Below are 15,474 nucleotides of genomic sequence, written 5' to 3'. Positions count from 1 at the left end.
CATGATTATTTTCAAGGAAATGTGATTTTTCTACCTTCTTTTTATTTTTCCCATTTTATTGTAATTTTAATGATTTATTCTTCAGCAACTGACTTTACAATTGGTTGTTGCTCTAGTATTACCCTTACCAGATTTCTCATTTCTTTGTACAGTAATAATGTTTAAGCTATCACACACACAGATTTTCAGAAAAGTCTTAAGTTTCCTGATAATTCACATTTTTCAGTAATGTATTTTGTTTGCTCTTAATTTTTATAAGAATTTACCTTTGCTTTCTAAGAGTTACAATAGAATGTATGTCATATTTTCTTTCTTATTATTCAGGTAAATGGTGTTATAAATCCTTAATTTATGTTTTCTGGAAAAGATTTAATATTCCCCATTTAGTACAATTATAATGGACTGTTTTTAGTACCTTGTCATTGTTTTTTTCACACCTCCTCATTCCTTTTTTTAAAGTTTTATTTATTGAAAATCAAAGCTACAAGGACTGAGTGAGGGAGAGAGAGAGAGAGAGCGATAGAGCACTTCCATCTGCTGGCTCACATCCCAGATGGCTGCAGCAGGCAAGTCTGATCCAGGCTGAGGTCTAGGAATTTCATCTGGGTCTTCCACAAGGGTAGCAAGGGTCCAAGCTCTTAGACCATCTTCCACCACTTTTCCCAGGTCATTAACAGAGAGTTGAATCAGATGTAGAGCATCTGGTGCCCATACAGGATGCTGGCATCACAGGTGGTGTCTAGACCCATTAAACCAGAAAGTCTCCCCGCACTGTTGCTTAGCAAATTACATATTTTTCTCACAGTTATCACAATATATATTTTATTACATTTGAATCCCCTTATCATTTTTTGCTTCTGCCTTTGACATTTTACCTACCACCTTCATGTGTCATCAGTATCTAGAAGCCAGAGCCTTCCATGTTATCTTTTTCATTGTGATGTTATCAACCCTGAGAAACTGTAACTTTACCTCAAACCTTTGTGTACATATCTTTTTCAGGAAAATTTAAGGCAAGACTTGGATATTAAACCTTTATAGGTAACATTTTGCAAATTTTATTGATATTTTGGGGAGTCTAAATTTACCTTTTATTTTTGAAAGTGGTAAAATTCTGCATAGTCAAGATTTTTAATATTTTTAAGGATTTATTTTAGCTGAACAGTAGAGAAGGAAGATGGGGGAGGAAGTTCCATGTATTTGTTCACCCACCTAATTGCCACAGCAACTGGGGCTGACCCAGGCCTATGCCAGGAGCCAGAAACTTCATCTGGGTCTCTGATGTGGATGGTAGGAAACTAATTATTTAGGCAATTATCTTCTGCCTCCAAGGCACATTATCAGGAAACAAGAGCAGTAGTGCAGAATAGATGGTATTCTAACCCAGCACCACAATGTTTGATTTGGGAGGAGAAATAAAAGTAAACTAATGTAGACCAAGTGACAGAAACACAGAGCATTGCAATTGCATTACAAAGAATGTTAAAAAATCCAACATAGTTATAACAAGTTCATGCCATCTATCATAGAAGTAAAATAAGCAAGTAAGGGGGAAGGTGTTCTGGTGCAGTGGATTAAGCCACAAATTGGCATGGCCTCATCAAACATTGTGGTGCTGGGTTAGATTAATATTAATATTTGGTTTTAATATTTATATAAAATATTATAATATTAATCATTTGATGTTAAAATTCATTCATAATATAGGCTTTTCACAATTGCATTAGTTTTTAAATTATATCTATTTTGAGTACATATTTTTAATATATTAGTCTGAGCCAGCCCAACATTATGTGTTTAGCTTGGTTAACCTTTTGTGAAATCATAAATACACACAAATTCTACAGGTTTTCTCAAAAGGGTCATGTACGCAATTTCTCATAGGCACATTAGTTCTTTTGGCAGGTAACATTAACTTCCACATTGTAATTCAAGATATGTGAATCTATCCTTTCATATATTATAGAACAAAACATGGTCTTTGTACTACTTAAATTTCTGGGATTTTTTTCAAACTTTCTAATATTGATGTAATGGGGATGAACTACTTATCAGAAAATTCCCTATCACTAATTTTCACACCAGTATTCCCTCTTTCAAATTATTCATTACTTCTCAGAGTAATCATGACATATCTTATTTCATAATGTGTGTGTCCATTTTTATTTTTGTCCGTAATCACAACACATTTTTTAAAGATTTTATCTACTTATTTGAGAGGTAGAGTTATAGACAGTGAGAGGAAAAGACAGAGAAAGATCTACTTTCATTGGTTGACACCCCAAATGGCCACAACAGCAGGAGCTGTGCAGATCTGAAGCCAGGAGCCAGGAGCTTCTTCACAGTCTCCCGCACAGGTGCAGGGGCCCAAGCACTTGGGCCATCTTCTACTGCTTTCCCAGGCCATAGTAGAGAGCTGGATTAGAAGAGGAGCAGATGGGACTAGAACCAGTGGCCATATGGAATGCCAGTGCCACAGGCAGAGGGTTAACCTACTGTGCCATGGTGCCAGCCAGACAACACATGTTTATATAACACATACATCATTTTAAATTTTATTTTATTTTTTAATCTATTGCTATAATCTGTGTATAACTGAAATCCTAGTAAGCCAGTGGTGATACTATGAACCTGTGCCAATCTTGGTTTGCATTTTCATTGTGAGTTCATCAGCTTACACAATTTAGGCATAAGAAAGTGGGGAACAAAAAGCAACAATAAATATTTCCTCATATTTTCCAATAAAAAATTTCATGTATAATTCTGAGTCTTAGGCCAGATTTATGCATTCTTCCTTTCAAAGTAACTTATTTTTACCTTTTCCAGATTTTTACCATTGGTGTATGAAATTTTCCATCATGCATTCTAGACACTTGTATATTTCTGGTACTATACCATGAAAAATGGAAAAAAAATCTTCATAATTTAAGACACTCCATTTATAGCATAATTTTTAAATATGTTAATTTATTTGAGTGGTAGACTTAGTTACATACAGAGAGAGGGAAAGGAAGAGAATGGTTTTTGATCTGCTGGTTCCCTCCCCAAATGACCACAATGGATGGAGCAGGGTCAATCCAAATAAAAGGGCAATGATACTCTTCTGGGTCTCCCAAGTGGGTTGGGGGGCCAAGTACTTACTCCATTCTCTCTACTACCTTCCAAGGCCATATCAGAAGGCTGGATTAGAAGAGCAGCAGCCAGGACATCAACCATCACAATTCTGGGATGCTGGTACAAGAGGCAGAGTCTTGGCCTACTACACCACACAGCTGGCCTTAAAAAATATGCCTAACTTTATTGTAATGAATAGTTTTTTACCAAATACCTTTATGTCTCCTAATTACTCCATTATTACTCCAACCAAGTTATTCAGTTTTACTTAGAATTTTAGGACAATATTTTTATAATGAACATGTCTTTCTGTTTTTTGGTATTGTGTTTGGATTTACTTCTATTTCTCTCTCTCTGTGTCTCTTTCTGTGTCTCTCTGTCTCTCTCTGTGTCTCTCTCTCTCTCTGTCTGACACCTATCTATCTAATATCCTCTTTTAAATGAGTCCTAATACTATGAATCTGTGGCCATCTTGCTTGATTTTTTCATTGTGATGTGATCAGGTTACTCAAAATTCTCAAAGTTTTCCTGGCAACATTCATGTTCCCAGATCTCTGATCTATCTAGGATAGCATTAATCTTGCACACATTCAAAGTCATGTATTTTGACCTTAGTAGACTTTCATGATTGCAAAGTTATCATTCACAGAAATTTTTCTAAATGTAGCCATAGATACCCTTTCTCTTAAAATTATGGCAGTAGGTGGAATGATCTCTGGTAGTTTCTCATTCATTGATTTTTACTTTTGATTTCAAATCAAATATAATTGAAATGAATTATTTTCACCAAATTCCCTCATAACTACTTTTTATAGAATTCATGGAATTCTGTGGTTTTAGAAATTATCTAAATCATAGTTCCAGATAATAGAGTGATTCCTTTAAGTTCATTTTCTAAATTGGTTTGATCATTCCTTGATTAAATGTATTGGAGAATTTTCTTTCTATTTTTTCAGTGTAGTGGAATATCTTTTTACAGAAAATACTGTTATTTTGACTTGTCACTCTATTCTCATATTGCATTATTAAATTTTGCTCACAAAATCTATTTTCTATACATTAGCTTAAAATTTATTTTATAGCATGAGCGCCCACTTTGTTTGGTTTTGAAATCTATTTTTGTTCACATTGATAAAGGTTACATATACATAGTATTCATGCAATACTTTTTTTTCAACAAATGAGAAATGTATTGAGGCCACAGGGCCAAGGGATGTGGCAGGGGACATCCCTCTATGGGCAGAGACTTATCTGACCTTCTTGGGTTAGAAATTTTTCTTGTGTGTCTTTGAAGATTTATTTATTTAGTTAGCTAGTTATTTAATTTTTAATTTGAAATCCAGAGTCACAGATAGAGAGAGGGAGATATAGAGGCAGAAAGAGATTGTCCATCCACTGATTCACTATCCAAATGGCCACAGTGACTGGAGCTGGGTCAGCCTGAAGTCAGGAGCCAGGAGTTTCCTCTGGGTCTTCCAGATAAATGCAATATCTCAAAAACTTGGGACATCATCCACTGCTTTCCTAGGCACATTAGTAGAAATGTGAATCTGAAATGGACTACTGAATCTCAAAATTATATCCCATGTGGGATATTGGCATCACAGAAGGCAGTTTAACTCACTACACCAAGGCGATGGTTCCTAGAGTTAACATTGTTGATGTGGCTGAATTTTTCTTATGACAGTTGTCAGCACAGAGGTGCAGGTGCGTTTATCACTTGAGGCAGATCATGCTACATTTGTGTATATATACACAAATATCTAAAATTATTTCTTTATCCAGTCAATAATTAATGACCATCTCAGTTGATTCCATATCTTAGCTATTGTGAATTGAGCTGCAATGGACTAGGATTACAGATAACTCATTCATAGGCTTTTTGTTTTGTTTTGTTTGGATAAATTCCCAATAAGAGATGACTGGGTCATATGGTAGCTCTATATAAATATTTCAGAGATATCTCCATACTGTCTTATACAGTGGCTGGACCAGTTTACATTACCAACAAGAGTGAATTAGTGTACCTTTTTCATCACATCCTTTCCAGCATTTGTTTTTTGTTGATTTCTGTATGACAACCATTCTAACAGGAGTGAGGTGAAATACATTGTGGTTTTGACTTGCATTTCTGTGATGGCTAGTGATTCTGAGCATATTCTCAAGTGCCTTTTGGCCATTTGAATTTCCACTCTTGAAAAATGGCTGTTCAATGCCTTTGCCCATTTCTTAACTGTATTGTTGTTTTGTCATTGTTGGGTTTCTTAAACTCTTTATGGATTCTCGATAATAACCCTTTATCAGTTGCAGTTTCCAGATATTCTCTCCCATTTAGTCAATTGCTTCTTCACTTTGCTGAATGTTTCTTTTGCACTGCAGAAGCTTCTCAGCTTGAAGTAATCCCATTTCTCAATTTTGATTTGATTGCCTGTGTTTTGGAGTCTTTCCCAGTAAGTCTTTGCACATGCCAATGTTTAGAAGAATTTCCACAGTGTTTTCCAGTAATCTGATATTATCATGTTGTAGATTTAGATCTTTGATCCATTTTGAGTAGATTTCTATACAAAGTTTAAGTGTGGACTTGTAAAATACTTCCGCACATGGAGTTCCAATTTTTCCAGCGCCATTTGTTGAAGAGACAGTCCCTGCTCAAGAGATTGAATTTATCTCCTTTGTTTGCATTGATTTCTCGAGTTTCCATTCTATTACATTGGTCTCTATGTGCCTATTTTTGTTTTGTACCAGTACAAAGTTGTTCTGGTTATAACTGCCCTGAGGTATGTCCTGAAATCTAGTATTGTGATGTCTATAACTTTATTTTTGTTTTATGAGATTGATTTAGCTATTTGGAGTCTCATATTTCCAGAAGAATGTTAGCATCATTTTTACTAGAACTGAGAATATCTTTGGTATTTTGACTGAGATTGCATTGAATCTGTAAATTGCTTTTGGCACTATGTAAATTTTAAAGATATATATTCTTCCAATCCATGAACATGGAAGATGTGTCATTTTAATGTCTTTTTCTATTTTGTTAATGTCTTATAATTTTTAAAATAGATATCTTTGACATCCTTTGTTAAATTTGCAACAAAATATTTATATTTTGTAGCTATTGTAAATAGGATTGATCTTAAAGTATTTTCTCATCATAGTACTGTCTGTGTATACAAAGGCTATTGATTTTTTAAAAGATTTACTTATTTGAAAGCATTACACAGAGAGAGAAGGAGAGGAAGAGAGACAGAGTGAGGTCTTCCATCTGTTGGTTCACTCCCCAGTTGGCTGCAACAGCCTGAGCTATGCTAATCTGAAGCCAGGAGCCAGGAGCTTTCCCTGGGTCTTTCCACTTGGGTGTATGGTCCCAAAAATTTGTGCCATCTACTAGTGCTTTCCCAGGCCATAGCAGAGAGATGGATTGGAAGTGAAGCAGCTAGGACTTGAACTGGCACCCATATGTACCCACTACATCGCAGTGCTGGCCCTGGCTGTTTATTTGTGTTGATTTTACACCTTTTTTTACATTTCCTTTATCACCTCTGATTATATTGATTTTGGTCTTCTCTATTTTTTTGTTGTTTCCTGGTCCAATGATGTGTTCCAGTTTTGTTTGTTTTCAGAATACCATCTATTCATTTTACTGATCTTCTGTAAATTTTTTGCTCAGTTTTATTTCTTCTCTAAATTTTATTATTTCTTTCCTCTTATTAATCTGTGATTTGGCTGCTGTTTTCCTAGCTCCAAGAATTAGATAGTTGATTTATTTCCCAATTTCTTGATGGCAACAATTGCTACAAACTTCTCTATTAACACTGCTTTTCCTATATCTATAAGTTTTCATATGATGGATTATCATCTTCATTCTTTTTTAATTTTTTATTTCTTTTTTTATTTCATGTATGAAAAACTTTTTATTTAGAAACATGCTGATCTCTCTCCATGTGTTTTCATATGATCTAGAGATTCTTTTTTAAAACTTTTATTTAATAAATATAAATTTCAAAATACAACTTTTTGATTATAGTGGTTCCCCCCATAACCTCCCTCCCACCCACAAACCATCCCATCTCTAACTCCCTCTCCAATCCCATTCTTCATTAAGATTCATTTTTAATTATCTTTTTATATGGAAAATCAACTTAGTATATGCTAAGTAAAGATTTCAACAGATTGCACACACAGAGACACAAAGTATAAAGCACTGTTTAGATACTAGTTTTACCATTAATTTGCATAGTACAACACATTAAAGACAGAGATCCTAGATGAGGAGTAAGTGTACAATGACTCCTGTTGTTGATTTAACAATTGACACTCTTATTTATGATGTCAGTAATCACCTGAGGCTCTTGTCATGAGCTGCCAAGGCTATGGAAACCTTTTGAGTTCAACAACTCCCATCGTATTTAGACAAGGTCATAGTTAAAGTGGAAGTTCTATCCTCCCTTCAGAGAAAGGTACCTCCTTGTTTGATGGTCTACTCTTTCCACTGTGATCTCACTCACAGAGATCTTTCATTTAGGTCATTTTTTTGCCACAGTGTCTTGGCTTTCCATGCTGAGAAACTCTCATGGGCTTTTTAGACAGATCCAAATGTTAAGGTCTGATTCTGAGGCCAGATTCCTGTTTAGGGCATTTGCCATTCTATGAGTCTGCTGTGTATACTGCTTCCCATGTTGGTTCATTCTCTCCTTTTTAGTTCTATCAAGTGTTATTGGCAGACACTTAATGGGATTTTCAGTCCCATGGCACATTTCTAACTCTACCATTAGGGGTAAGTATGATTGTGCATCTGGGAACTGTACAGCTCCTTCTCTTATTCCCACTCTTATTTTTAACAGGGATCAATTTTCAGTTAACTTTATCTTATTTTATTTGACAGGTAGATTTACAGACAGTGAGAGAGACAGAGAGAAACGTCTTCCTTCCATTGGTTCACTCCCCAAAATGGCTGTTATGGCCGGCGCTGTACTGATTCGAAGGCAGGATTCAGGTGCTTCTTCCTGGTCTCCTATGCAGGTGCAGGGGCCCATGTACTTGGGTCATCCTTCACTGCCCTCCCAGGCCACAGCAGAGAGCTGGACTGGAAGAATAGCAGCTGGGACTAGAACCCGGCACCCATATGGGATGCCAGCACTGCAGGTGGAAGATTAACCAAGTGAGCCATGGCACCGGCCCCTCAGTTAACTTTAAACACACAAGAATAATTGTGTGCTAATTAAAGAGTTCAACCACTGGTATTAAGTAGAAAAAGGAAATACTGAAGAGAATAAAATAGTAGGTCATTCCTCAACAGTCAGGAAAGGGCTGATCAGACATTGCTTCCCACAGTCTCAGTTTCACTTCTACAGATTTCCTTTAAGGTACTCTGCTGTCACATATCAGGGAGAACATATGATATTTTCCCTTTGGGACTGGCTTATTTCACCCAGCATGATGTTTTCCAGATTCCTCCATTTTGTTACAAATGACTGGATTTCATTTTTTTTACCACTGTATAGTATTGTACAGTGTACATGTCCCATAATTTCTTTATCCAGTCTTCATCTGATGGTCATTTAGGTTGATTGCATGTCTTAGCTATTGTGAATTGAGCTGCAATAATTCCCATTTTCATTTTTGATTTTGTTGATTTGATTCTTCTACTTCCTTGTATTGGTTAGTTAGACCAATGGTGTGTCAATTTTGTTAATTTTTTCAAAAAACCACCTCTTTATTTTGCTGATCTTTTGTAATGTTTCTTGGATTCAATTCCATTGATTTCCTCTCTAATTTTGATTATTTCTCTTCTCCTAATTTTGGGTTTGGTTTGCTGTAGCATTTCTAGATCCTTGAAATGCATTGATAGCTCATTTATTTGGTGCCTTTTCAATTTCTTGATATAGGCAACTATTGTTATAAACTTTCCTCTTAACACTGCGTTTGCTGTATCCCATAAGTTTTGATATGTTGTGTTGTTATCTACATTTGCTTACAGAAAGTTTTTGATTTATTTTTGTTTTCTTCTATGACCCAATGTTCATTCAGGAGCATGTTGTTTAGTCTCCATGTTCTTGCATTTGCTCTAGGGATTCCTGAGTTGCTAATTTCTGGCTTCATTCCATTGTTGTCTGAGAAGATGCATGGCATGAATTTGATTCTTTTGAATTTACTGAGGCTTGCTTTATGGCCTAGTGTGTGGCTAATTCTAGAATAAGTCACATGCACTTCTGAGAAGAATGTGCATTCTTTAAGTGTAGGATGAAAAGTTCAGTAGATATCTGTTAGATCCATTTAGTCTATAATGTTGATTAAATCTTTTGTTTCTTTGTTGATTCTCTGTCAGGTTTATCTGACCAATCCGAAAGTAGACTTTGAAGTCCTCCAATACTATTGTATTGGAGTATACATCTCCTTTAAGTCCCTAACATACCTTTGAAATAGCATGGTGCCCTGTAATTAGGTGCATATACATTTATAATAGTTACATCTTCCTGTTGAATTTATCCCTTTATCATTATATAGTGCCCTTCTTGTCTCTTTTAAGTTTTTTATTTTTATGTGAAATACTATTTCAATACGAGTTATAGCATTAATTCACATTGAACAACACATTAAGGTCAGAGATCCTACATGAGGACATGAGGAGTAAATGCACAGTGACTCCTCTTTGAGTTAACAAATTGACATTCTTGTTTATGGCATCAGTAATCTCCCTAGGCTCTTGTCATGAGTTGTCAAGACTATGGAAACCTTTTGAGTTTGCCAACTTCGATCTTGTTTTGACAAGGTCATAGTCAAAGTGGAAGTTCTCACCTCCCTTCAGAGAAAGCTACCTCCTTCTTTGATGGCCCGTTCTCTCTACTGGGATCTCACATGCAGAGATCTTTCATTTAGGTTTTTCTTTTTTCTTTTTTGCCAGAGTGTCTTGGCTTTCCATGCCTAAAATACTCTCATGGCTCTTCAGCCAGATCCAAATGCTTTTAGGGCTGATTCTGGGGCCAGAGTGCTTTTTAGGACATCTGCCATTCTATGAGTCTGCTGTGTATCCCGCTTCCCATGTTGGATCGTTCTCTCCCTTTTTTATTCTATCAGTTAGTATTAGCAGACACTAGTCTTGTTTATGTGATCCCTTTGACTCTTAGACCTACCAGTATGATCAATTGTGAACTGAAATTGATGACTTGGACTAGTGAGATGCCATTGGCACATGCCACCTTGATGTGATTGTATTGGAATCCCCTAGCACAGTTCTAACTCCAGCATTTGGTGCAAGTCTGATTGAGCATGTTCCAAATTGTACATCTCCTCTCTCTCTTATTCCCACTCTTATATTTAACAGAGATCACTTTTCAGTTAAATTTAAACACCTAAGAATAATTTTGTGTTAATTAGAGTCCAACCAATAGTATTAAGTAGAACAAAAAATACTAAAAGGGATACAGTATTAGTTGTACATCAACAGGACAAGGGCTGATCAAGTCACTGTTTCTCATAGTGTCCATTTCACTTCAATGCCAAGCAACAAATGGAGAAACTGTGGAAACAAGAACAAAAAAGACATTATGATGCCTTGAAATTAATAAGACAAAACAATCCCAGATTATGAAGATGATGACATAGAAGAAATGCAAGATACAGACTTGAAAAAATTATGATAAGAACATTTAAAAGTTTTCAAAAACAAATTCTTGAACTACAGAAATCCTTACTGGACAGGATAGAAAATCTCTTTCATGGAAGGACATGTACAATTTTGGGACATGCTCAGTGTCAATTTGTTGAGTCAATAAGAGGAGTCACTGTGTACTTACTCCTCATGTAGGATCTCTGACCTTAATGTGTTGTTCAATGTGAATTAATGCTATAACTAGTACTCAAACAGTATTTTAACTTTATGTTCTGTGTGTGTGCAAACTGATGAAATCTTTACTTAATATACACTAAATTCACCTCCTGTATATAAAGAGAATTGAAAATGAATCTTGATGTGAATGGAATGGGAAAGGAAATGGGTGTCGGGAGGGTTGCAGGAGGGAGGGAAGTTATGGGGGGGGGAAACTATTGTAATCCATAAACTGTACTTTGCAAATTTATATTTGCAAAATAAAATTTTATAAAAAAGGAAAAAAGATAATCTCTCTCGTGAAATTGAAATCTTTAGGAGGAATCAAAATGAAATGCAGAAACTAGCAGAACATGAAATTGTGATAGTGTAAAGGAATCAAAATGAAATGAATTCAATAGATCAAATGACAAACACATTAGAGAGCCTAAAAAACAGTGTCAGTGAAGCAGAAGAGAGAATATCAGACTTAGAAGACAGAGCACAGGAAAGTATACAGTGAAACCAAAGAAAAGAAGAGGAAATTAGAAATTTAAAAATATTGTTGGGAATCTAGAGGATTCTATTAAAAACCACACATTCGAGTTCTAGGAGTTCCTGGATGCATGGAGAGAGAGAAAGGATTAGAAGGCCTTTTAGTGAGATACTAGCAGAAAACTTCCTGGGTTTTCAAAAGGACAGAGACATCCTAATACAGGAAGCACATAGAACCCCTAGTAAACATGACCAAAAGAGATCCTCACCACAACATGTTGTAATCAAACTCACCACAGTGAAACATAAAGAAAAGATTCTAAAATGTGCAAGAGAGAAACATCAGATTAGTCTCAGAGGAACTCCAATTAGACTCACAGCAGACTTCTCATCAGAAGCCCTACAGGCTAGGAGGGAATGGCGAGACATAGCCCAAGTACTGAGAGAGAAAAACTGCCAGCCCAGATTATATCCTGCAAATCTCTCATTTGTGAATGAAGGTGAAATAAAGACCTTTCAGAGCAAACAGAAATTGAAAGAATTTGTCACCACTCATCCAGCCCTGTGAAAGATGCTCAAAGATGGGTTACATACAGAAACACAGAAACACGGTCATCAATATGAAAGAAAGTAAAGAAAGAAAAGCTCACAGCAAAAGATCACAGGAAGTTCAAAGCATATATTAGAAGATATCTTTGGGAAAATGGCAGGGCAAAGTTACTACTTATCAAGTCACATTGAATGTTAATGGCCTCAACTCTCCAGTTAAAAGACACAGATTGGCTGAATGGATTAAGGAACAAAACCCATCTATTTGCTCCTTACAAGAAACACATCTTTCTAAAAAAGGTGCTTGGAGACTGAAAGTGAAAGGCTGGAAAAAGATATTCCATGCCAACAGAAACCAAGAAAGAGCTGGCATAGCCATCTTAATATCAGACAAATTGAACTTTTACACAAAAACTGTGGAGAAACAAAGAGGGTCACTATATAATGATTAAGGGATCAGTTCAACAGGAAGATGTAACTATTATAAATGTATATGCACCTAATTACAGGGCACCAGTTCATTTAAAAGATATGTTACAGGACTTAAAGGGAGACTTAGACTCCAGTACTATAGTACTGGAGTGTGGGGAGCAACTCGGACTAGACTAAGTTACTCGAATTAAGACTTATTCTATGCATCTGCTCTCCCACAATATGGCGCTGGGAGAGGAGTAAACAGCTTCTACGCAGCTGTCTCTCGCCGACTTGAGTGATGACCTGCAGGAGCTGATCCTGCTCCTGATTGGAGGAGAGCAGCATACTCGGCGTGTGGGTAGCAGAGTTGGGATTAGTGGAAGAGGACTATAAAGGAGGAGAGAGACAACATGCACCAGGAACATCTAAGGGGAACACCTGAGGAACACCTGAGCAGCCCCCGAGAGAGCCGGCCGGCGGTGTGCTGCTCCCCCGCGGAAGCGGGGAAAGTGGCAGGGGGAACCGCCCTTCTACGGAGATGGAAGTACGGTAGCCAACCCGGGAAGAACCAGCAGCAAACCCGGGGAGGGCCGAGCAGACAAAAGAACAGCGCAGGGTCCTGTGTCGTTCCTCCATGAAGAGGGGGAGCGACACTGGAGGACTTCAATACTGTGCTCTCAGAAATAGACAAATCATCTGGACAGAAGATCAACAGGGAAACAGTAGATTTAAATGACACTATTGCCCAAATGGATCTAACAGATGTCTTCAGAACTTTTCATCCTACACTTAACGAATTTCCATTATTCTCAGCAGTACCTGGAACCTACTGTAGGATTGACCACCTACTACGCCATAAAGCAAGTCTCAGCAAATTCAAAAGAATTAGAATCATACGATGCAGCTTCTCAGACCACAGTGGAATTAAGTCGGAAAGTAGCAACTCAGGAATCCCTAGACTATATGCAAACACATGCAGACTAAATAACATTCTCCTGAATGAACACTGGGTCATAGAAGTAATCAAAATAGAAATCAAAAATTTTCTGGAAGTAAATGAGGATAACAGCTCAACATATCAAAACTTATGGGATACAGCAAACTCAGTGTTAAGAGGACAGTTTATAGCAATAGGTGTCTACATCAAGAAATTGGAAAGGCAAAAAATAAATGAGCTTTCAATGCAGCTGAAGGATCTAGAAAAACTTCAGCAGACTAGACCCAAATCTAGTAGGAGAAGAGAAATAATTAAAATCAGAGAAGTAATCAACAGGATTGAATCCAAAAATATTACAAAAATTAGCCTAATAAGGCGCTGGTTTTTTTAAAAAAAATAAACAAAATTGAAAAACCATTGGCCCAACTAATGAAAAAAAGAAGAGAAAAGACCCAAATCAATAAAATCAGAGATGAAAAAGGAAACGTAACAACAGACACCACAAAAATAAAAAGAATCATCAGAAATTACTACAAGGACTTGTATGCCAGCAAACAGGGAAATCTCTCAGCAATGGATAGATTCCTGGACACATACAACCTACCTAAATTAAAACAGGTAACATAGAAAACAAAAACAGACCCATAACTGAGTCAGAAATTGGAACAGTAAAGGCCCTCCCAACAAAGAATAGCCCAGGACCAGATGGATTCACTGCTGAATTCTACCAGACATTTAAAGAAGAACTAATTCCAATTCTTCTCAAACTATTCAGAACAATCAAAAAAGAGGGAATTCTCTCAAATTCTTTCCATGAATCCAGCATCACCTTAATTCCTAAGCCAGAGAAAGATGCAGCATTGAAAGAAACTTACACCCAATATCCCTGATGAACATAGATGCAAAAAATCTTCATTAAATTCTGGCCAATAAAATGCAACAACACATCAGACAGATCATCCACCCAGACCAAGTGGGATTTAACCCTGGTATTCAGGGATGGTTCAATGTTTGCAAATCAATCAATGTGATACACCACATTAACAGACTGCAGAAGAAAAATCGTAAGATTATCTGAATATATGCAGAGAAAGCATTTGATAAAATATAACACCCTTTCATGATGAAAACTCTAAGTAAACTGGGTGTGGAAGGAACATTCCTCAATACAATCAAACAACTTATGAAAAACCCATGGCCAGCATCCTATTGAATGGGGAAAAGTTGGAAGTATTTCCATTGAGATCTGGTACCAGACAGGGATGCCCACTCTCACCACTGCTATTTAACATAGTTCTGGAAGTTTTAGCCAGAGCTATTAGGCAAGAAAAAGAAATTAAATGGATACAAATTGGGAAGGAAGAAGTCAAACTATCCCTCTTTGCAGATGATATGATTCTTTGATTAGGGGACCCAAAGAACTCTACTAAGAGACCATTGGAACTCATAGAAGAGTTTGGCAAAGTAACAGAGTATAAAATCAATGCACAAAAATCAACAGCCTTTGTAAACACAGGCAATGCCATGGCTGAGGCAGAACTTCTAAGATCAATCCCATTTACAATAGCCACAAAAACAATCAATTACCTTGAAATAAGTTTAACCAAGACGTAAAAGTTCTCTATGATGAGAATTACAAAACCTTAAAGAAAGAAATAGAAGAGGATACCAAGAAATGGAAAAATCTTCCATGCTCATGAATTGGAAGAATCAATAGCATCAAAATGTCCACTCTCCCAAAAGCAATTTATACATTCAATGTAATACCAATCAAGATACCGAAGACCTTCTTCTCAGATCTGGAAAAAATGATGCTGAAATTCATATGGAGGCACAAGAGACCTCGAATAGCTAAAGCAATCTTGTACAACAAAAAGAAAGCCGGAGGCATCACAGTACCAGATTTCAGGACATACTACAGGGCAGTTGTAATCAAAACAGCATGGTACTGGTACAGAAACAGAAGGATAGACCAATGGAACAGAATTGAAACACCAGAAATCAATCCAAACATCTACAGCCAACTCATATTTGATCAAGGATCCAAAACCAATCCCTGGAGTAAGGACAGTCTATTCAATAAATGGTGCTGGGAAAATTGGATTTCCACGTGCAGAAGCATGAAGCAAGACCCCTACCTTTCACCTTACACAAAAATTCA

General features: G+C 36.6%; 1 long non-coding RNA gene across 3 annotated transcripts in view; it reads right to left on the bottom strand.

Annotated features, from left to right (window-relative positions):
• Window positions 1–15,474, bottom strand: part of LOC138848530 (uncharacterized) — a 135,852-nt gene that overhangs the window by 10,753 nt on the left and 109,625 nt on the right. For 2 of the 3 annotated variants that reach the window (XR_011386395.1, XR_011386397.1), the window contains exon 5: window positions 7,182–10,630. The exons of the other annotated variant lie outside the window; for it this stretch is intronic. This is a non-coding gene — a long non-coding RNA (uncharacterized lncRNA). Of the gene's footprint in view, window positions 1–7,181; window positions 10,631–15,474 lie in introns of those variants that run through there. 3 annotated transcript variants of the gene reach the window in all.

This window comes from Oryctolagus cuniculus, chromosome 2 (genome assembly GCF_964237555.1).
Source record: "Oryctolagus cuniculus chromosome 2, mOryCun1.1, whole genome shotgun sequence".
NCBI lineage: Eukaryota > Metazoa > Chordata > Mammalia > Lagomorpha > Leporidae > Oryctolagus > Oryctolagus cuniculus.
The sequence above is the reverse complement of the archived record's forward strand: the minus strand, read 5'-3'. Positions and strand labels throughout refer to the sequence as shown.